This window comes from Pogoniulus pusillus, chromosome 13 (assembly GCF_015220805.1).
Source record: "Pogoniulus pusillus isolate bPogPus1 chromosome 13, bPogPus1.pri, whole genome shotgun sequence".
Taxonomy (NCBI): Eukaryota; Metazoa; Chordata; class Aves; order Piciformes; family Lybiidae; genus Pogoniulus; species Pogoniulus pusillus.
The window spans coordinates 6100678-6124346 of NC_087276.1; the positions used below are offsets into that span (position 1 = coordinate 6100678).

Consider the following 23669-nt stretch of genomic DNA (forward strand, 5'->3'; position numbering starts at 1 on the left):
TTCTTGAAAAGAGAAAAGGCAAACCTAAGAAACAACAAAGCCAGACACTCAACTCCAGAGTAACAGGGCTTTGAAAGCAAACCAAATCAGTTTACAGAAGCAGACTGGCTGTTAACCTTTTCTGTACACAGACTGCTCTGGTTTATATTTGGAATATGGTACTATGTTCTAGATTTATTCATGAGTGCTCTGGGAAATTCACTTTCCCTTTGTTACAGGACACAGAATTCCACAACTCTCTGATCTTCTTTCCTTTCACTTTCTACCTTGGTTCAAAATACTTTTTTTCTCCTGTCTCCTCTGAATTATATTCATTGGCTTTTTACAGAAGTTCAACTTCAGTGTGCCAAACTCTTTTCACATAGTGTAACTCGATCCATATGTCCAATCCATACACAGCTGAGCACAAATCTCTGGCAGCTACTCTTTCAAAATCTGGCAGCCACTTTGGTGTTTTTTATTCCAGGCAGATTTTTGCACATGCAACTTTAACTTTCAGCAACTGGGAATAAAGGCATCTGCTTTCTTGCTATAGCTTTCAAACAATTTATAGAATCATAGAATCAGTCAGGGTTGGAAGGCACCACAAGGAGCATCTAGTCTCAGCACCCCTGCCATGCACAGGGACACCCTACCCTAGAGCAGGCTGCCCACAGCCTCAGCCAGCCTGGCCTTAAACATCTCCAGGGATGGGGCCTCAACCACCTCCCTGGGCAACCCATTCCAGCCTCTCACCACTCTCATGCTCAACAACCTCCTCCTCACATCCACTCTGAATCTCCCCATCTCCAGCTTTGCTCCATTCCCTCTAGTCCTGTCACTCCCTGATATCCTGAGAAGTCCTTCCCCAGCTTTTTTGTAGCCCCCTTCAGATACTGGAAGGCCACAAGAAGGTCACCTGGGAGCCTCCTCTTCTCCAGACTCAACAGCCCCAACTCTTTCAGTCTGTCCTCACAGCAGAGCTGCTGCAGCCCTCTGAGCATCCCTGTGGCCCTTCTCTGGACACACTCCAGCATCTCCACATCCTTCTTGTAATGGGGGCTCCAGAACTGGATGCAGTACTCCAGGTGGGGTCTCAGCAGAGCACAGTAAAGGAGGAGAATCACCTCCCTTGACCTGCTGGCCACACTTCTCCTGATGCAGCCCGGGATCTGGTTGGCCCTCCAGCCTGTAAGTGCACACTGCTGGCTCACGTTGAGCTTCTTATGCACCAGCACCCCCAAGTCCCTCACCTCAGGGCTGCTCTCCAACCACTCACTGCCCAGCCTGGATTTGTGCTTGGGATTGCCTTGACCCAATTTCTTTAAGACCTGATTCTCACTTTTTGCATTTGAATCACAGTGACCTGGAAATTAGCTGCTTTGTTTTCCAAGGGAAAGATAAAAGTTTCAAAACATATCTTAGAACACTATGAAAACTCCAGCATTTTGCCTAACATTCCTTTGTTCTAGCCCAATTCCTTTGCAGCACAGGCTGGATCACCAGCTCTTACTTGGTTGCAGGCATGTTTCTGCCTCTTACTTACTGCCTAAGCCTTGTGCTAAGTTACATGGGAGTGCAGTGGGTCGAGTGTTGTGTTTGTCCACCACATTCCAATGAAGCTCATCTTCAGATCAAAATTAGCTCTGCCAGTTTTCTGCCTTTGCTTTAGAAAACAGCACAACAGCTCCTGCAACAGTGAATGTCTACTCAGTTTCTTCATCTGAATACTATCAATTTTTATGTGCCTGTGAAATGAAGCCATATTTTCATGCCCTCGTTTTCTGTAATCAAACTCAGTAATTGAAAACATTGAAACATTAAAGATGTGCACACAATATAATCTACTGCACTGAGCTTGAGAAAATAAAATCAAGGTGTAAAAACTCTCTGAATTACCACAAGGACTGGTGTAAAAGTATGACTTCTTCCAAAGATATTTAGAGAGTATGTGTTTATATGAGCTGATGATGAAGGGAATGGAACCTCTCTCTTACAAGGACATACTGAGGGAGCTGGGCCTGTTTAGTCTGGAGAAGAGGAGGCTCAGGGGTGATCTTATTACTGTCTACAACTACCTGAAGGGGCATTGTAGCCAGGTGGGGGGGTGGCCTCTTCTCCCAGGTAACCACCAATAGAACAAGGGGACACAGTCTCAAGTTGTGCCAGGGTAGGTATAGGTTGGATGTTAGGAAAAAGTTCTTCACGGAGAGAGTGATTGGCATTGGAATGGGCTGCCCAGGGAGGTGGTGGAGGCACCGTCCCTGGGGGTCTTCAAGCAAAGCCTGGCTGAGGCACTTAGTGCCATGGTCTGGTTGATTGGATAGGGCTGGGTGCTAGGTTGGACTGGATGATCTTGGAGGTCTCTTCCAACCTGGTTGATTATATGATTATATGATTCTATGATTCTAAGAGGATCTCATCAATGCTTATATATATGTAAAGGTGAGTGCCAGGAGGATGGAGCCAGGCTCTGCTCCGGGATGCCAAATGACAGGACAAAGAGAGTGGGTGGAAGCTGAGGCACAGGAAGTTAGGGTGACAAAGCTATTGACGGGCCTGAAGCACAAGTCCTGTGAGGAGAGGCTGAGGGAGCAGGGGGTGTGCAGCCTGCAGAAGAGGAGGCTCAGGAGTGACTTCACTGCTGTCTACAACTACCTGAAGGGAGGTTGTAGCCAGGTGGGGGTTGGTCTCTTCTGCCAGACAACCAGCAACAGAATAAGGGGACACAGGCTCAAGTTGTGCCAAAGGAGGTACAGGCTGGATGTTAGGAGGAAGTTGTTGGCAGAGTGATTGGCATTGGAATGGGCTGCTCAGGGAGGTGGTGGAGTCACTGTCCCTGGAGGTCTTCAAGAAAAGGCTGGCTGAGGCATTTAGTTCCATGGTCTACTGACTGGACAGGGCTGGGTGCTAGGTTGGACTGGATGACCTGGATTGGAAGAAATCTGGTTGATTCTATGATTTTATGATTCTATGAGGAGGAATTTTTTCCCTATGAGCGTGACAGAACACTGGAACAGGCTGCCCAGGGGATTTGTGGAGTATCCCTTTCTGGAGATATTCAAAACTCACCTGGATGCATTCCTGTGTGATCTGGTATAAGTGATCCTGCTCTGGCAGGGGGATTGGACAAGATGAGCTTTTGAGATGTCTTCCAGCCACTGCTATTTTGTGATTCTATGATGTACTAAATTAACTTCAAACAAAAGCAATTTGTCTTGTCAGGAGATTCACATAGTACATGACGCCACGAAAAACAAGACCAGGATGCTCAAATATTCATGCCTATTTAAAAGCTGCATTAGGCACTTTCTATTTTAGGACAAGGTTTAATTGCATTCTGTAAAATGCACTGGCAGGACAGACATTTGCTTTCCAGCAGGTAACTCTTACAAAACACCTGATTTAGCTCAGGTATTGCAAAACCCTGATTAGCTTGCCATGGGAAATGTGGTCAAGGACCCACAGACCAATGTGATCAAGGCAATGCCACGTGGGCTCCAGATGATTCAAAGTGAATTATGCCAGAGACCTTTATTGATCATTTTGGTTCTCAATAAATACCCTCAGGGCCACAAGGCACTTGCCTGCACATTAGCATAATTAGCCAAGGACAACCCACTCCATCAGCATAAGCCACACCTTGTTTTTCTTGTTAATGAGGTGTCTGTTATCTACCCCTTCTGGGATAAGTTAGCCAGCAGCTGGTGGGAACCATCAGCTATTATTCTTCTCCACTCCATTCCCACATCCTTCTTCACTTTGCATTCCCACAGGTAACAGCAGCTTCAAAACAAAAATATACTTTCCTGAGTGTAGCTATAGGAAATGCTGCTGCTTAGGAACTGGTGTAGTCATTAATCAAAACAAAAGGAACACACTGTTACATAAAGCAATAATTTTAACAGGCAAGGACTTTGAGTCAGCCTAAAACAGATGATCAGAATGTATTTCTTAGTTCTGGGTTTATTGTCTCCAGAAAAATGTGGAAGGATGCAGGTCTGGTCTAATATATATATATATATATATATATATATTGGCTTTTTTTATTCCAGCACAACTATTGTGGGGTTTTTATCAAGTAATTTTTTAAACAATCCTTTTGGTTCTTGCAATGTTTTGATTTTGTTGTCACCTGAGATAGTTCAAATGCACATTGCTCACTGAGGATGCTAAAAAGGAGTTAGTCCCAGTGGGAATCTTCACTGAGGGGGTCGTTAACTGTAGGCACATCACTGGTGTTAGCCATGGAAATGTTTGAGATAAGCTGAAGTCTAAGTAATAGGATGAAAGTAAGCAGAGGGAAATTTAGGCTGATTTAGAAAGAAAAATGAAGTCTTCTTGTTGAATCCTGTTAAACTACTTATAAGGTCACTAGGGACCAGGTAATAATTTTTAATTAGGAATGGGAGTAATTTTTAACTGATCTGGATGAAGAAATCTCAGGTTCTCTAACAGGAAGCTGTTTTGACATCCTAAATTAACCTCAGAGTTCGTTGCAAATGTTATGATTCTGTGGGCATTGCTGAGCACCGGTAGTTCTGTTTGAGTTATCTGTTGTGGTACGCCTTATGGGACCAAAATAGGCTCAATACATATCCTGGCTTGCCCAGGCATGTTTTTCTGCTCCACCAGAGAAGCAGGCGTGGGAAAAGAAGACAAAAGAACCTGGAGCCATTGAGTCTAAGGACTCTGGCCTGCCCAGACTTGTCTTGGTCCTGTGGTAAAAGCGGTACACACACTTAGCTTGTGCCTGCCTCGTGCAAGGAGTGTGCTTTTCCCAAATTTGGGTAAAGCAAGCCTATGGCTTTGCCTAACATGGTAAGGTTTGGCCAACTGCCATCCTGATTGGTTATTCTGTGTCCTAAGGGCAATTAATCTCAGCTTACATTCATAAAAGGAGACACGCAGGTGAACAACCTGTTCTGCTGTGCTCTGCCATGCTCTGCTGTGCTCTGCCATGCTCTGGTGTGCTCTGCCATTGTATTTGTGCCTGCTGTTGCCTGCTGCCTTATTGTTTGCCTGGAAACTCCACTGACTCAAGTTTACCTGGAACAGACTCTAAAGGCCTGTGTGATCAGCGTGACATCGTGCTGAGACTGCACATCACAAAACATCTGAGTGTCTCCTGCTAGGACTGGAAGTCATACACAGATCATCCAGAAGAGACAGGATACAAGGTCAGAATTGTGTGCCCCTTTTCCCCAGAAGCCTGGAAAGAATCAAGTCTCAGCAGCCAACAAGACAGAATTCCCTGAAAGTGTTTGGGCACTGTTTGAACTGTGGTTAGCCCTGAAAGTCAGGTAATAATAACAATAATTTGTGAGTAAATACTTAAAAGCCTCTTTGTAATTCTCCATTGCCCTCTGCCATAAGCAGAAAGAGCTTCTTGAGTCCATCTAGTGGGCAAGCAGTACGTTGACCGCAAGCAGCATTTGACCGCAGGAATCTTCTCTTCCAGTTCAATTAATGTTTGTATATTTTGCTGGTTATTACTAGATCACAGAATCAACCAGGTTGGAAGAAACCTCCAAGATCATCCAGTCCAACCTAGCACCCAGCCCTATCCAGTCAACTAGATCATGGCACTTAAGTGCTTCAGCCAGTCGTGTCTTCAACACCTCCAGGGACAGTGACTCCACCACCTCCCTGGGCAGTTGATTCCAATGCCAATCACTCTCTCTGCCAACAACTTCCTCCTAACATCCAGCCTGCACCTCCCCCAGCACAACTTGAGACTGTGTCCCCTTGTTCTACTGCTGGTTGCCTGGGAGAAGAGACCAACCCCCACCTGGCTAGATCTAGATATTATCCATAGAATGTTTCCATGATCATGTAAGAACCTAAATATTATTAAAATCAGTGTGTGGGGGTGGTGAGAGTTCTGAATAACAAAATTAATAAACAATATTAATTTGGGAAAAAAGAGCATCTCACATTAATTAATTTCCCCTTCATCACAGTATCTATATGCCTGGCATGTACATTTTCAATTCAATGCTGGGAAAAAAACCCTGCTCTCTGCTGACAATACAAGTCTTCTGGGAACTATTAATTAAACCAGGAGGGGTTTCATAAGCTGAGCTGCTATTGTTGTCTTGGCAAATATATAAATTAAATAGATCTTTCTCAAGCAGAGGCCTGCAAGTGAAGCATGAGCAGCAAATTTATCCTAAGCAAGGGAGAACAAATAATTTAGTTAGAAGCCTGAGTATATTATTTGGTTAGAAATAATTCAGTAGTGATTCAGCTATTGGTTTGGGTTTGTATGCCACTTCAGAGAGGCTGTGCAAAACAGGAGTACAAGACATTAGTGAATGCAAAATTAAGGTGAAACTCAGATGTGGTCTTGAAAAGGGAATGTGAGTAAATATCACTATATTAAAGGCTGGCAAAATGAGGTGAGACAAAATGTACCCATATATTACATTTACTCTGTTTGGGATACCTACTGATTCCAGTAAGCAACTTCTTCAGTCTATTGTTATGCTCAGTTTGATTTTGTTTAGCCACCTTTTCTGTCTTGCTGCCCCTGTTTCGTAATGATACATGTTTAAATGATATACAGAATCATAGCATCAACCAGGCTGGAAGAGACCTCCAAGATCAGTTAGGCTCAGTTTGATTTTGTTTAGTCACCTTTTCTGTCTTGCTATCCCTGATTTGTCATGATACATGTTTCAACGATATACAGAATCATAGCATCAACCAGGTTGGAAGAGACCTCCAAGATCAGTTAGGCTCAGTTTGATTTTGTTTAGTCACCTTTTCTCTCTTGCTACCCCTGTTTTGTAATGATACATGTTTCAATGATATACAGAATCATAGCATCAACCAGGCTGGAAGAGACCTCCAAGATTAGTTATGCTCAGTTTGATTTTGTTTAGTCACCTTTTCTCTCTTGCTACCCCTGTTTTGTAATGACACATCTTTAAATGATATATAGAATCATAGAATCAACCATCTTGGAAGAGACCTCCAAGATCAGTTAGGCTCAGCTTGATTTTGTTTAGTCACCTTTTCTCTCTTGCTATCCCTGATTTGTTATGATACATCTTTAAATGATATATAGAATCATAGAATCAACCATCTTGGAAGAGACCTCCAAGATTAGTTATGCTCAGTTTGATTTTATTTAGTCACCTTTTCTCTCTTGCTATCCCTGATTTGTCATGATACATGTTTCAATGATATACAGAATCATAGCATCAACCAGGTTGGAAGAGACCTCCAAGATCAGTTAGGCTCAGTTTGATTTTGTTTAGTCACCTTTTCTCTCTTGCTACCCCTGTTTTGTAATGATACATGTTTCAATGATATACAGAATCATAGCATCAACCAGGCTGGAAGAGACCTCCAAGATTAGTTATGCTCAGTTTGATTTTGTTTAGTCACCTTTTCTCTCTTGCTACCCCTGTTTTGTAATGACACATCTTTAAATGATATATAGAATCATAGAATCAACCATCTTGGAAGAGACCTCCAAGATCAGTTAGGCTCAGCTTGATTTTGTTTAGTCACCTTTTCTCTCTTGCTATCCCTGATTTGTTATGATACATCTTTAAATGATATATAGAATCATAGAATCAACCATCTTGGAAGAGACCTCCAAGATTAGTTATGCTCAGTTTGATTTTATTTAGTCACCTTTTCTCTCTTGCTATCCCTGATTTGTCATGATACATGTTTCAATGATATACAGAATCATAGCATCAACCAGGTTGGAAGAGACCTCCAAGATCAGTTAGGCTCAGTTTGATTTTGTTTAGTCACCTTTTCTCTCTTGCTACCCCTGTTTTGTAATGATACATGTTTCAATGATATACAGAATCATAGCATCAACCAGGCTGGAAGAGACCTCCAAGATTAGTTATGCTCAGTTTGATTTTGTTTAGTCACCTTTTCTCTCTTGCTACCCCTGTTTTGTAATGATACATCTTTAAATGATATATAGAATCATAGAATCAACCATCTTGGAAGAGACCTCCAAGATCAGTTAGGCTCAGTTTGATTTTGTTTAGTCACCTTTTCTCTCTTGCTATCCCTGATTTGTAATGATACATCTTTAAATGATATATAGAATCATAGAATCAACCATCTTGGAAGAGACCTCCAAGATTAGTTATGCTCAGTTTGATTTTGTTTACTCATTTTTTCTCTCTTGCTATCCCTGATTTGTAATGATATATCTTTCAATGATATATAGAATCATAGCATCAACCATCTTGGAAGAGACCTCCAAGATCAGTTAGGCTCAGTTTGATTTTGTTTACTCATTTTTTCTCTCTTGCTATCCCTGTTTTGTAATGATACATCTTTAAATGATATAAGAATCATAGAATCAACCAGCTTGGAGGAAACCTCTAAGCTCATCCAGTCCAACCTATTACCCAGCCCTGTCCAATCAACTAGACCATTGCACTAAGTGACTCATCCAGTCTTTTCTTGAACACCTCCAGAGACAGCAACTCCACTACCTCCATGGGTACCCCATTCCAATGGCATTGATTTGCTTGTAACTGCTACACTCCTCAGCAGATTTGGAGTCTTATTCTATTATTACAGAGTCTGAAGAAGTATTTTCAAATCTCAGTTTCAGTTATTTTCAGAGTAAAGCAACAACTGAACACAGATTACCTTCTGGTCCTCCCACATGCAGTGTATCACTGGCAAAAAGAAAAACACTCTAAATTCCTTCATTGTACGATAATCTTAGTGTCTAACAAAGGCATTTTTATAAGATTTTAAATAACAAAGGGCATAAGATTCCCATTGTATTCAATCTGCACAAATAGAGCATTACAGAAAAGGATTAGTAAAGATTTTTCCTCATTTACTTGGTAAAAGCAACAGAAATAGAGGAAAAATAATCTCATTTGATTCAGTTATCGTAGCAGGACGCTTGGTAAGCTGCCTGTGTTGTAAAACAGTGATTCTTTTCTGGCACTCTCATGAACAATATCTCTTGTGTTATGGTTTGGCTAGAGATAATTTTGTGTTCTGCTATTTTGTGAAAGTGAAGGTGGCAATGAAACAAGTAATTCCTTTGAAGGAACTGGTAGATTTATTTGATATTATGTCACTTTTATTATTGCAGAGCTTTCTTGGATGAACTCTTGCAAGTCACACACAGAAGTTTCCTTCTATAACTCTTTGACTCTTCTATGACTCTTGACTCTTTTATGTTAATTAACAGAAGCAGAGAGAGGTCATAAGTGTGTTACTTTCCAATTCATACTAGCCTGAGTCATAAGGAATGCTATATTGAGTTGTTACTTAAAGCAAGTATATTTTATGTAATAAGTTTAGACTTTGCTGAAATTAATGGGTAAAAAAACTGCCTCTCCCTCTCTGCTGTCATCTTTGCTCAGCATTTGGAAACCAATGGCCTATAAAATCTCTTGGAAATCCCAACATGTTATGTGAGAAATAGCCAAGTGTCACTTTTGGTCTCTGTCTTGTACAGCATATGAGATCACACCGATGTGATTTAGGCAGTTCTCAATTTGCTTTCACACCACACTTGTAAGGAAGCCAAATTGCCCTTCTCAAATGTCTTGAATTCATACAAGACACAATTGTTACAAAGCCACCTTGAGTCTTCTTAACGTATGTTCAACCTCAAGCTGAATACAGCTCACCAAAGCCAAGCTTTCTGAATGTGTCTTAACATATATTCAACCTCAAGCTGAATACAGCTCACCAAAGCCAAGCTTTCTGAATGTATCTTAATATATATTCAACCTCAAGCTGAATACAGCTCACCAAAGCCAAGCTTTCTGATTGTATCTTAATGTATATTCAACCTCAAGCTGAATACAGCTCACCAAAGCCAAGCTTTCTGAATGTATCTTCACTTATATTCAACCTCAAGCTGAATACAGCTCACCAAAGCCAAGCTTTCTGAATGTATCTTCACTTATATTCAACCTCAAGCTGAATACAGCTCACCAAAGCCAAGCTTTCTGATTGTAACTTAATGTATATTCAACCTCAAGCTGAATACAGCTCACCAAAGCCAAGCTTTCTGATTGTATCTTCACATATATTCAACCTCAAGTTGAATGCAGCTCACCAAAGCCATGTTAGAAGAATTAACATCTGCTTTGGTTTTAAATGTTACTGTTATTGCTAGCATTGAATATTCAAACTATAAACCATCTCTAGCTTCCTCACTGTAAGGAGCTGGATTCATTTTTATCTTCTCAGCTGCTCAGAAATTAAGTTCATTCTGGTTCTCCTGATTTATGACCTTCTTTATTTTTTAATAGCATCACTTACCATGATACTGGGCTTCTGCTAACCCACAGATTGTCTCCATTTTATTTTGCACACCCGCAGGAAAGTTTCTTTTCCTGACACGTTTCATCTTATATACAGCTATAATTACTTTCTGCTAAGGCATTAATAAGCAGTGTTTTCATAGAATTGTAGATTTAACCATGTTGGAAGAGAACTCCAAGATCATCCAGTCCAGCCTATCATCCAGCCCTAGCCAATCAACTAGACCATGGCACTAAGAGTCTCAAACAGGCTTTTCTTCAAGACCCCCAGGGATGGTGACTCCACCACCTCCCTGGGCAGCCCATTCCAATGCCAATCACTCTCTCTGGCAACAACTTCCTCCTAACATCCAGCCTAGACCTCCCCTAGCACAACTTGGGACTGTGTCCCCTTGTTCTGTTGCTGCTTGCGTGGGAGAAGAGACCAACCCTACCTGGCTACAGCCTCCCTTCAGGTAGTTGTAGATAGCAATGAGGTCCCCCCCGAGCCTTCTCTTCTCCAGGCTGCACACCCCCAGCTCCCCCAGCCTCTCCTCACAGGGCTGTGCTCCAGGCCCCTTGCCAGCTTTGTCACCCTTCTCTGGACACCTTCCAGCACCTCAACATCTCTCTTGAATTGAGGAGCCCAGAACTGGACACAGGACTCAAAGTGTGGCCTGACCAGTGCTGAGTACAGGGGCAGAATAACCTCCCTTGTCCTGCTGGCCACACTGTTCCTGAGCCAGGCCAGGATGCCATTGGCTCTCTTGGCCACCTGGGCACACTGCTGCCTCATCTTCAGCTATTCTCTACCAGCACCTCCAGGTCCCTCTCTGCGCGGCTGCTCTCAGCCGCTCTGTCCCCAGCCTGTAGTGCTGCTTGGGGTAGTTGTGGCCAAAGTGCAGAACCCTGCACTTGGCCTTGTTAAATCTCCTCCCGTTGGCCTCTGCCCATCCATCCAGCCTGGCAAGGTCCCTCTGCAGGGCTCTCCTACCCTCCAACAAACAGATCCACACCTTTTATTGTGCTTGCAGCCATTTGAAAACCACAAAACACCAAACATACCTGAAACCTGCCAAGTAATTCAACTCGTGATTTCTTCATTAAAGGGCTGAAATTGCTGAGGGCAGAAGTCATGTCTACAGGTCAGTCCTAAACCTTACCTTGCTGTCACATTGTGCTTTCAATGCAGCATAGAGATGTCTAAGGCTTTTGCAGTAGGGTTTTGAAATAAGCTTGGCCCAGTCTTTTACCTTTGCCTTTAAGAGAAAATCTGCACTGATATATGTACAGATGATAATGTTTTTATGACATTTGTTTTCTGATTGGTTGCCAAAATATAGTTTCAGAATGTTATGCTTTACAGGATGAGTTTTGCACCCTGTTAGCTGGAAACATAAGTGTTTGCCTGTTAGAAGCACTAGTTTACCTCATCTACACAGGTGAGATCCTGCTGCAAGCTGTGGAGTTCTTCCATTCTTCTCATTCTGCTTTGGTTTCCAAGGGAAATAAAGTCAGGTCTATGCCAGCTCCAAAACTGCCTTTCTGGTCTGATTCCTGATCTGGATAATTAGGAGCGTGAGACTCACCAAAGCACACAGACAAGCCTGAGAAAATTGTGTGGTTATCTGAACTTGAGTTTTGAACTTGCTTGTGCTTTCAGATAAAAAATGAGACCCTTGGTGGACTGTAACTGGCATGCTTACATAATAGTAGCATTTAAAGCTTAACTCTCTTTGCCTTTCATTCTAAACTAGGCTTCATCTGGGGGGATTCAATTTACATGAAACCCAGAAGAAGACAAGGTTGCCGTTGTGTTGCTCTGTTATTGCCATATAATGCCATCCATCATAGACAAAAAAAGATGATGGTGTGATGTTTCTCAGTTTGGGTGCATTGATATTCAATACGCTTTTTGGAGAGCTGCATGGTTGAAGGCAGGGAAACCAGAGATTTCCTTCTGACCTTTCTCATGTCCCTTGTAGAATTGTGAATCTCAAATCTTTTTTATTTATTTGTTTAGGTGCTAGACTGGGGAAATTGCTTCTAGGTCTGTCAGCTCTTCTTAAAACAAAGAAAGGAATGTCAGACTTCTGAGATCAGGTTGTCAGTGTCTTGAAGAACAAGAAGTCATTTAAAAATCATCATGCTTTGAGTCTTGTCTTTGAATTCGGATGTACTGTAAGTAAATTTTGACTGTCCTGAAATCAGTGAAATGGAATAGTATTATGGATAATTTCAGTGATGACATTCCTGTTATCTAAGGAGATCACTTTATTTCAAGTATTTTCTCACACCCTGTCATAAGTGTGGAGCTGCTGCTGCCTCAAAAAGCGGGTAACTGGGGGACAGCTGTCAGCTCTTTTGCTGGGTAAGTTTAAATTCACCATAGCTTGCAGGTAGAAAACAGCCTGCAGGTTATAAGATAGCTACAGCCACTAGGCTCAGACTGCTTGTTGCAAAAGAAAGCATCATGCAAAATTCATTACAAGAAAACCCAAAAAAAGCAGACAAGTGGCTTTGCTTCTTGTGTTTTCTTTTCTAAAGCTTACAGGATAATGATGCCCTGAGTGTACTTAGCAGCCTGGCACATATGGGCTGGATGTTTTCTTTGAAGTTTTGTTGCTGGGCCTGTGCTGTCTCAGTCTGACCTGTCTGTCTAGGTCTGATCTTGCCCATGACTGATCTGGATCACAGGCTCAGAAAGATATCTCTGCCCTTAGGCTGAGCTGGGAGAACTCAGCTTTGCTGTGTATCAGATTTCTCTTCCCTCATCTCTCCCTTGACTACTTGAGAAAAATAGGTGGGGAATATAGAATCATAGAATTGACCAGGTTGGGAGAGACCTCCAAGATCATCCAGTCCAACCTAGCACCCAGCCCTAGCCAATCAACTAGACCATGGCACTTCTTAGGTGGCTTCCATATTAGAATCTCGCCTTTGAGTATGGATGTTATACATGCATCATATGTTTGAAATCTCTATCACACTAGACTCAGCCAGCTGGAAGTTAAGGAATGAAGCTATATTTACAGCTCAGCACAATTTACAAGCATATATATGCACAATATACACAAATATTTACTGTTATATGCAAGTTAAAAGCAATACAGAAACACAAAATCCCTCCCAAAACAATCAGATTGCCAGGAGACTTTCAACTCAAACCTCCTTCCCCCTCCCCTCTCTTTCCCTCCCAGAAATAACCACATCAGTCTCTATATATCTCACATGATAAATCTGGAGTGATCTGAGGTGAGATGTCAAAAAAGATGACAAGGAGGTTAGAAAACAAAAGGGTTAGGTTGGATTAAAGAGCTAAGGAAGAGGCAACCACACAGACCAGACCATCAGAGAGGAGCAGAACTGAGAGCTGAGAAGTGAGAAGTCTTAGCTATGTTTTGACTAGTTGCATCTCTGAGCAGAATAATGAGTGATATAGGGTACTGTTGGGTTTGGTTTTTTTCCTTTCTTCTCACAGCAAAGGATTTAATTTCTCTCAGTAAAACATTCCAAATAGCCTCAAACCAGCACAGTACTCTGACTAGATGTTTCTGTATGCATTTTTACTTACTGTGGATGCTGAAGATGTATTTTAATGTGCTTTAAATTTGTCCTTCACTGATGTATCCACTCCTTCACTCAGAATTATTTCCCCACAATCTCACAAATATACTACTCCCTTTTTCTTTAGAAAGCCCATAGTGAATAAACTAATAAATATTGATCACAGTATCATCAGGGTTGGAAGAGACCTCACAGATCATCAAGTCCAACCCTATGCTACTGACTAAAAAAAATCACTATCTATACAGCACCAATCTTCTAATCAGACATAAAGAAGTAGTAAAAATTTAATCAAGTCACTTGTATTATTGTTATCCTTCAAACTCAAATGGGGAAGGGAAATAACATTAAAAATGCTAAACCACATACTAGGAGATTTACAGACATTTATCATTTAATGCAAGAATAATAAGATCTAAGACTAATTTTAGGTTGAACTAAGTCAAAAATTGTAACACTGAGTTGCCTGAATTAGGGTCTGACTTACCAGAGAACAAACATGAAAAAAAGAAATCACAGAATCAACCAGGTTGGAAGAGACCACCAGGATCATCCAGTCCAACCCAGCACCCAGCCCTGTCCAGTCAACCAGACCATGGCACAAAGTGCCTCAGGCAGGTTTTTTTGAACCCCTCCAGGGACAGCAACTCCACCACCTCCCTGGGCAGCCCATTCCAATGGCAAATCACTCCCTCTGTGAAGAACTTCCTCCTAACATCACCCCTGAGCAATGAAGTCATCCCTGAGCCTCTTGTTGACAGTTTAAGCTACGTACATATGAGAGGCATCTGTAGCTGATGTAGTAATGCTCTGCCTAGAAAGGTAAGAACAAAGAAGGTGATGCAGCTAAATTTTTCCTTGCTCAGTCTATTTCTGTGCTGGGCTTAGTTTGAGCACAGCAAAAATACCAGCCTAAAGCATATCACAGAGCTCTATTCCTGACCACTCAGAGTAACAAGTCTATAAAATATTCATTACACTCTGCAATTTAAATTGGCTTTTCAAGTTATAAAAAAACAAATGCATCAAAGCAATACAATAAATGAGGATGTCCCTCTACTACACACGATAGATATAAACCAGAAGGACTACTTTTAAATATTTGATTATTAAAAAGTAATTCAGCCTTTTCTTTCTGATGCAACAGTTATGAGATTTCACACAATACAAACCAGTAACAAGAAAGATATTGTGTTTTTGCTAAGGACTCAGCAGTGGTCAGGCCACACTTTGAGTGCTGTGTCCAGTTCTGGGCTCCTCAATTCAAGAGAGATGTTGAAGTGCTGGAAGGTGTCCAGAGAAGGGCAACAAAGCTGGTGAGGGGCCTGGAGCACAGCCCTGTGAGGAGAGGCTGAGGGAGCTGGGGGTGTGCAGCCTGGAGAAGAGGAGGCTCAGGGCAGACCTCATTGCTGCCTACAACTACCTGAAGGGAGGCTGTAACCAGGTGGGGTTGGTCTCTTCTCCCAGGCAAACAGCAACAGAAGGGGAGACAGTCTCAAGTTGTTCTGGGGGAGGTCTAGGGTGGTTGTTAGGAGGAAGTTGTTGTCAGAGAGAGTGATTGGCATTGGGATGGGCTGTCCGGGGAGGTGGTGGAGTCACTGTCCCTGGAGGTGTTGAAGCAAAGCCTGGATGAGGCACTTAATGCCATGGTCTAGTTGATTGGATAGGGCTGGGTACTAGGTTGGACTGGATGACCTTGGAGGTCTCTTCCAACATGATTGATTCTATGAGTCTATGACTCTGTTTCTTACCACATAAACTGATGAGCATCTTTGAGCTTTTCTGATTTCTTTATGCTTCTTTGTTTCCACCATTGTCAAAAGCTCACCAGTTCACTTCCCTTGTGACATAATCTACATAATGCAAAGTGACTCTTTATGGAGCACAGTGAGTATTCCACCAGCAAGGAAGAAAAAGGCCATCATTTGATAAAAGCAGATGTATCTTTGAGGCAGCTATACAATTTGATAACTTCAGCAGAAGGCAGATTGTCTTTTTCTCTTCTTTTTTTTTTTTTCCTGCTAGCCAGGATTTAAACAAAGGAATCATCTCAAGTCTGGCAGATAATGATGCTTCTCCAAGGAAAAACAACACTGAGTGAAAAGAGTTAAGGTCACCTTTTTTCCTCAGAGAATTTTGTTTCTTTGAACATTTTTGGCTGTCTGTTCAGATTGCTTATATCCAGGAATTTTCCTGTAATAATTTTATGAATCAGACTCCTGCCCCACTCATTTTGACTTTTGGTCCTCAGACAGCTGGCACCAATGCAGGTGGATGCCTGCCACATTGCATACTGATGAGGTACAAGTTTGAATGGATTTCTTTGAAGTAATGTTGTTGGGTATTAAAATACAAGGCTTGAATCCTACAATGTCTCCTAAATTAGAAAGCTCCTCTTAATTTTAATAGCATTTAATGTCTAATTGTATGGAAGAGAAGGATTTGAGGAGACCTTATAGTGGCCTTCCAGTATCTGAAGGGGACCTACAGGAAGGTTGGGGAGGGACTATTGACAAGGTCTTGTAATGACAGGATAATGGGGAATGGGTTTAAAGTGGCAGAGGGGAGATTCAAAGTAGCTGTTAGGAGGAAGTTCTTTGCAGTGAGGGTGGTGAGACACTGGCACTGGTTGCCCAGGGAGGCTGTGGCTGCTCCCTCCCTGGACATCTTTAATGCCAGGTTGGGTGAAAACTTGAGCGACCTGCTCTAGTGGGAGGTGTCCCTGCCTATGGCAGGGGGTTGGAACTGGATGATCCTTGAGGTCCCTTCCAACCTAAACCATTCTATGATTCTATGATTCTGTACATTTTGATAAGGAACAAAGGAGAATTCTATCAGAGAGCTTCAGTTACAAATGTGTATCCATTTAGAACAGCCTGGCTATATTTGAATGATTCTCTTACAACTATAAATTATGATTTAAAACTCAAATCCTTAGTCACAAAGAAGTATCCACTGGTATAGCAAATTCTGGAAGAGAAGATCCTGCACATGAATATACGGAACCTGATTCTCACTTCATTTGTGCCCTGGACCTCAGAGGATTTCAATCAGTTCGAATGACACAAGAATGAAAACAATAACCAGGTTTGTGTCTAGCCTACTGAAAACCATGTGCTGTTCAGGAACGTAATTTAAAGCCTTTTCTGTCTCTAAACAAGCTGATTTTTCAAACCAGAAGCTATTTTAAAGGGCAGATGCTTTCTGTAACACAATAACCTGCAGGTTCAAGGTGCCCAGGTGCTCTTTACCCAAAGGCAGTAACTGAAGTTCATCTGTTTTCAGCACCTTCTCTTGTCAAGGACAGCTTTCACCCTGAGAGTCCAGCTCCTGTCCATGCCTTTTTTAGTGAGATATTGTTGGCTTCCCTAGACCTTGTTTGTTTGAAAGTGGGAAGATAAAGTTTGTCTTAGGAGACTATATACCAGATGCACAAGGTTTCATTTCCAGTGAGATCAAGAAATGGACAGAGTTGAAGAGGCTGTGGATTGCTCACCCATTGCTTTGACAAGAGAGGAGCTGACTAAATTCTGATATTGAAACTCACCTTCCTTACTATAAATTAAAACCCAAACCAAACAAGAACCAGTTTTATTCAAAGAAGGAGTGTGAAAGATCAACAAGCAGCTGACTGATTCCCAGAGGAAGGGGAGCATTCTCATTTTCTCCTCTCATTATGCACTCCTGGGAATATCTTGATCAATATCAGAACTGTATGAAATATGTAAAAGGGACTACATTTCCTAAGATTTTCAATTATATACTTCCACACACTATAATAATGTGCAATACAACTTTATCTGATTTTAATACTTTAACCTTAGCTTTCATTATTGCTGTGGTAGGTAAATGAACAGATGTGTATGAAATGTGGGTTTAGTTAGATAGGACGTGCCATCACTTACTGACTGACACAAGTAGAATGCATTAAATATGAGCATTGTATAGCACTTTCCTATCCTTACATGATGCACAGGGGTTGGACTCACCTCTGCTATGGGGACAGGCCACAGGAGTTGGGACTCTTCAGTCTGGAAAAGAGAAGAATTCAAAGAGACCTTAGAGTGGCCTTCCAGTATCTGAAGGGGACCTACAGGAAGGCTGGGAAAGGACTATTGACAAGGTCTTGTTATGACAGGACAAGGGGGAATGGGTTTAAAGTGGCAGAGGGGAGATTCAAAGTAGATGTTAGGAGGAAGTTCTTTGCAGTTAGAGTGGTGAGACACTGGTACAGGTTGCCCAGGGAGGCTGTGGCTGCTCCCTCCCTGGACGTCTTTAATGCCAGGTTGGACGAAACCTTGAGCAACCTGCTCTAGTGGGAGGTGTCCCTGCCTATGGTGGGGGGTTGGAGTTGCATGATCCTTGAGGTCTCTTCCAACCTAAATCATTCTATGATTCTATCTTCTAACTCTTAGCATGTTGTGATTCTGTAATCCAGCTTTTAAAACCATTTTTTATCTCTTTCAACGTTATCCTGTTGGCCTTTCATTAATTCTACTTGAAACAACCAAAAGATAATCCTGCATAACTCTTTCATAATTGAGGGACTTTTAGGGTCAGTGGAAGTTTTCTTTACCCCAAATGTGTTGTTATTATTATGATGCCACATAGAAAGGCACTAGACTTAAGAAGTAAAAGGAGAAGTTTGCAGAAGGAAAGTTGGCAAGACTAGCTGATGACCCAGGGAAATGTCTGCCTCCAGGTATTTTGCCAACTTGCAGCAGAAAGAAATTGCTTTTTTTTGCCTTTTAGCTCCCATGGAGCACGATCTAAATGCCTATGTGATCCATCACTGCTCCTGCTAATCCTCTGAGACATCTAGTTATAGCCCCACTAATGCTGTTTGTACTTCTTGTCACTTTCTGAGAAGGCAGGTTTGCAGGAGCAGCCCTGAGGGAACAGCTTTCTTCCAGAGGTGCAGCATGAGGCCACCTGTCAGGACTGCCCAGGCTGAGCCAGGTAGCCACTCAACCTTCTTCCTCCATGCAGAACTGCAGCACCAGGACAACTTTTTACTCTGAGAGGAGCACTGCTCTCAACGATTATTCACCATAGGCAAACAACATATGTTGCATAAGCTTTACTCATTGCATTTCTCTGTTATTCTAGGGTTGCTTTTTCTCCCCGAGGTGCTTTTGTAACCCTTTCAGTGCAGTGGAATCTGAGCACCTCATTGTCTTTAATCTCTTGGAGGCTTCAAAGCCATAGCTGGAGCTGCAGCTGCAGCAGGCCACCTAAAAAACTGAGATGGCACAGAAAGATTATCAAAGAGGGCTAATGCAGAAGCTGATATTCCAGAGTTCTGCATGCATTGATTCAGCCACCTTCTTGGGTAAGCTTTGCATCCTATTTTCTGCTTGTGGTGCTGTACCAAAGCCCTGCACCCACACTGTACTCGCTGAGAGAGTGCTACATGAAGATAAATATCCCAGGGCCTGACTCTTTTTCTAGACAAGAAAAAGAATGGTGAGCAGGGCTGTGGTAACTGCACATGCTTCCCTTTCATTTTTTTTTTCTTTTGCCTATTTCTTGGTTGCTAATTCCCATAAGATGGAAAGATTTCCACACCAGACTATGTTACACACAATCCACACAGAAAATCATTGATGAATAGTGAAACATTCTTTAGTTTTTGTTTTACAGAAGAGTCAAAATAAAGCCATGCTTCCTCAGTTCCTCTCAAGAGGTCTGATTCCCAGTGGCTCCTCCAACTTCCACATGGCTTTTGGATTGTCCCTCACTGAAAACTCTTCCTAATAGAATCAGGTTGGAAGAGACCTCCAAGATCATCCAGTCCAGCCTATCATCCATCCCTAGCCAATCAACTAGACCATGGCACTAAGTGCCTCAGCCAGGCTTTGCTTCAACATCTCCACAGACAGTGACTCCACCACTTCCCTGGACAGTCCATTCCAATGCCAATCACTCTCTCTGCCAACAACTTCCTCCTAACATCCAGCCTAGACCTCCCCCAGCACAACTCAAGACTGTGTCCCCTTGTTCTGTTGCTGGTTGCCTGGGAGAAGAGACTGCCCCCCAGCTGGCTACAGCCTCCCTTTAGGTAGTTGTAGGCAGCAATAAGGTCACCCCTGAGACTTTTCCAGGCTGCACACCCCCAGCTCCCTCAGCCTCTCCTCATAGGGTTTGTGCTCCAGGCTCCTCACCAGCTTCATCACCCTTCTCTGGACAAGTTCCAGCATCTCAACATCACTCTTGAATTGAGGAGTCCAGAACTGGACACAGGCCTGACCAGTGTTGAGTACAGGGCAGAATAACCTTCCATGTCCCACTGGCCACACTGTTCTTCATCCAGGACAGGATGCCATTGGCTCTCCTGGCCACTTGGGCACACTGCTGCCTCATCTCCAGCTACCGTCTACCAGCATCCCCAGGTCACTCTCTGCCTGGCTGCTCCCCAGCCACTCTGTCCCCAGCCTGTAGCACTGCTTGTGGTTGTTGTCGCCAAAGTGCAGAACCCTGCACTTGGCCTTGTTAAATCTCATCCCATTGACCTCTGCCCACCCATCCAGCCTGTCTAGGTCCCTCTGCAGGGCTTTTCTACCCTCCAACAGATCAACACCTGCTCCTAGCTTGGTGTCATCTGCAAACTTACTAATGTTCAGGTATATCTTTATTCATAGTTGTCTGTATACATTCTTGGCTTGTTATTTATTGCATCTATAATAATGTCCTTTTCATCTTAAAATGCTGCACTGAATTTGTTTTGGTTTTATGTTAATGTTTACACTGACCAAGGCTAATAAAATACCTTTCACTTATAGAACATCCTCACTTCTATTATGTAAAGATAATTTTGAAAGTGAAGGTTGTATCTCATTTCATTTTGGCAGGTAAATACATTTCAGCCTATCTATCTAAGTCTTTCCAATATATCCATCACTAGTGAAGTGTGCCTGGTGCCAGTGAATCAAAAGCTTCAGCAGCAGTTAACGTGTTTTGTGCTAATGAATAGCTCAAACACAAAGTGTGATTTTTCTGGACACTTCACTCAGAAGTGGTTGAGGAGGAAAAAATCCTTTTAAAATATATGCTACACAAAATGAATCATAAAGAAACAACATAGAAAATATGTAGCTTGGAATTTAAGAGAAGGTTTTATGACTATTAAAGAGCTCATTTCAAAGGGCTGGAACTGAGGGATATGTTTTTAAAAGCTTTCCCAGCATGGTAATCTTTAGCAATGCAAAAGAAGGAAACCAGGTCCCAAACAGCACAGTCAGAAGTGTAACAAAGCACAGAACTGCCAGATAAAAGAGGGGGAAATGGAGTTAAAATGCTAAGAAATCATTATACAAATCAAATCTATTCCAGTTTAAGAGGAATACTGACTGCCAGTCATCAGCACAATGAGGGATGGCATTGCAACTGGCTTTTAAAATCAGAAGGTTCTTCAGACCTCATCCTTACTCATCCTTACTGGATGCTAAAATCTGCTGCTGTTCACAGTTTAGCTGGTGTCATGCTGCTGCACCTCAAAAGATGCAAATCTTGTCTCAGTTCTCAAAACATGTTATTTTTTTTTCTGGTGACATATTGAAAGGAATTCCTCATCCATATTGAAACCATTTGACTTTCTTTCAAGCAGTTTGAGGTGGCTGCTCTATGGTGTAGCATAAAACAGCAGTGCCAAAATAAAATACTTATTTTTTAAAACAGAAGGGTAAAAATAATCTAAACTAACTTTGCAATGTTTACTTTTGGGAAGATCTTTTCTCACTTCTTTCCATCAATACATTTGATTGCTGTAAAATGGGTAATACTTTTCCAAAGTAATCTGATTTGGTCCCAGAGGACCAAGCAGAACCTGGGCTGCATCAGAAGAAGTGTGGCCAGCAGGACCAGGAAGGTGATTCTCCCTCTCTACTCTGCTCCTGAGACCCCACCTGGAGTACTGCATCCAGTTCTGGAGCCCCTGTTACAAGAGAGATGTGGAGATGCTGAAGCATGTCCAGAGAAGGGACAGGAGGATGATCAGAGGGCTGGAGGAGCTCTGCTATGAGGACAGACTGAAAGAGTTGGGGCTGTTCAGTCTGCAGAAGAGGAGGCTCCCAGGTGACCTTCTTGTGGCCTTCCAGGATCTGAAGGGGACCTACAAAAATGCTGAGGAAGGACTTTTTAGGCCCTCAGGGAGTGACAGGACTGGGGGGAATGGAGCAAAGCTGGAGATGGGTAGGTTCAGACTGGAGGTGAGGAGGAAGTTGTTGAGCCTGACAGTGGTGAGAGGCTGGAATGCATTGCCCAGGGAGGTGGTTGAGGCCTCATCCCTGGAGATGTTTAAGGCCAGCCTGGTCATGGGCAGGGGCCCATGGCAGTGGAGTTGGAACTGGATGATCCTTGTGGTGCCTTCCAACCCTGACTGATTCTATGATTCTTGCCAAGAAGATTCATTGGCAACAGAACAAGGGGACACAGCCTCAAGTTGTGCCAGGGGAGGTATAGGCTGGATGTTAGTAGGAAGTTCTTGCCAGAGAGAGTGGTTTCTGACTGCTAAGACAGAAATTTGAGCACTCTTTGCCTCTGAAAGTTACATTTTTAGTGAAATTGCTGGAAAATAATATTAGCACCTTTCATCAAAGCTACAGGAAATTTATTCATGATGGAGCTGAAAGATAATTAGCAGTGAAAATTGTTTGCCAGGTTTTTATTAGACATCTTCAAGCTCCGTTAATAAGTAGTGTCAAGCACTAATAACTTACTTATTTTCACACAATATTGAAGCTGCCAGCAATTTTTACTTAGCATTTTTTTCAAGCAAACATTTGATAGCTGAAATCTTGTAAAAGTTCAGCCTAGAGCAGGCTTTGCCAAAGTTAATCAGCCGTTAATAGAATTTAACTTGGGAAGGCTGCTAAAACCTCGCAGCTGTAGCCTGTGCTAGCAGGCTGTGATCAGTTGACATGGAAAACCCAATTAATCCTTTCTTGGTAATTGAGAAAATAACCTGTGTGGATTAATTGTTAAAGGAGAAAAAGAATTCATTGTTTGTTTTTTTTTACTTAGTTCACCTTTGTGGGACTAAGGCAATGAGACTGCCTCAAAGAGAGGACTTAACTGCTGGGGAAATACTGCTCTGCTCTGCTGATCTGTCCTGTCCCTTGCTTCTATCTATCTCTCCTGCCTTGGCCTGGGAGTGTGCCAGGGAGGGAGGATGGTGGAGCCTAGATGCAGCTTAGAAACTCCATGCAATTCTTCAGAAGCTTGGCACCTCTCTCCTTCCTATGTAAATGATGCCACAAAGAGTGGGAAGGGGAGTCAGGTTCCTCCTCCTTCCCTCACTAGTACTCTACCCCAGGGACTATTTAAAAAGTTGTTCTGAGGTTCATCTAAATGCTACACACAAAAAAATGCCATGCATCAGTCATAAAGGCTCAAGGAAGGTATTTGGAGGAATACATAAATATGCTTCTTTGAATATGGTTAATAAATAAGTTATTTAAAAGTGAAATGAAAAAACAATCAATAGGGAAATATTTCTTTTGTGCTATTTTGAGCCTAGCTAGAATATTTTCTTAGTATCATAGAATCAACCAGGTTGAAAGAGACCTCCAAGATCATCCAGGCCAACCTAGCACCCAGCTCTAGCCAGTCAACCAGACCATGGCATTAAATGCCTCATCCAGTCTTTTCTTCAACACCTCCAGGCACAGCGACTCCACCACCTCCCTGGGCAGCCCATTCCAATGCCAATCACTCTCTCTGCCAACAACTTCCTTCGGACATCCAGTCTAGACCTCCCCTGGCACAACTTGAGACTGTGTCCCCTTGTTCTGTTGCTGCTTGCCTGGCAGAATAGACCAACCCCCACTATTATAGGCTGTGAAAAGCAAACAGTGGTGATGT

General features: G+C 42.5%; 1 long non-coding RNA gene across 1 annotated transcript in view; it reads right to left on the reverse strand.

The window, feature by feature from the left end:
* Positions 1–3445: 3445 nt before the first annotated feature.
* Positions 3446–23669, reverse strand: part of LOC135180291 (uncharacterized) — a 47331-nt gene continuing 27107 nt past the window's right edge. Inside the window, exons 3-4 of the long non-coding RNA XR_010304368.1 lie at positions 17798–17839; positions 3446–3765 (exon numbers count right to left, since the gene is read on the reverse strand). This is a non-coding gene — a long non-coding RNA (uncharacterized LOC135180291). The remainder of the gene's footprint in view (positions 3766–17797; positions 17840–23669) is intronic.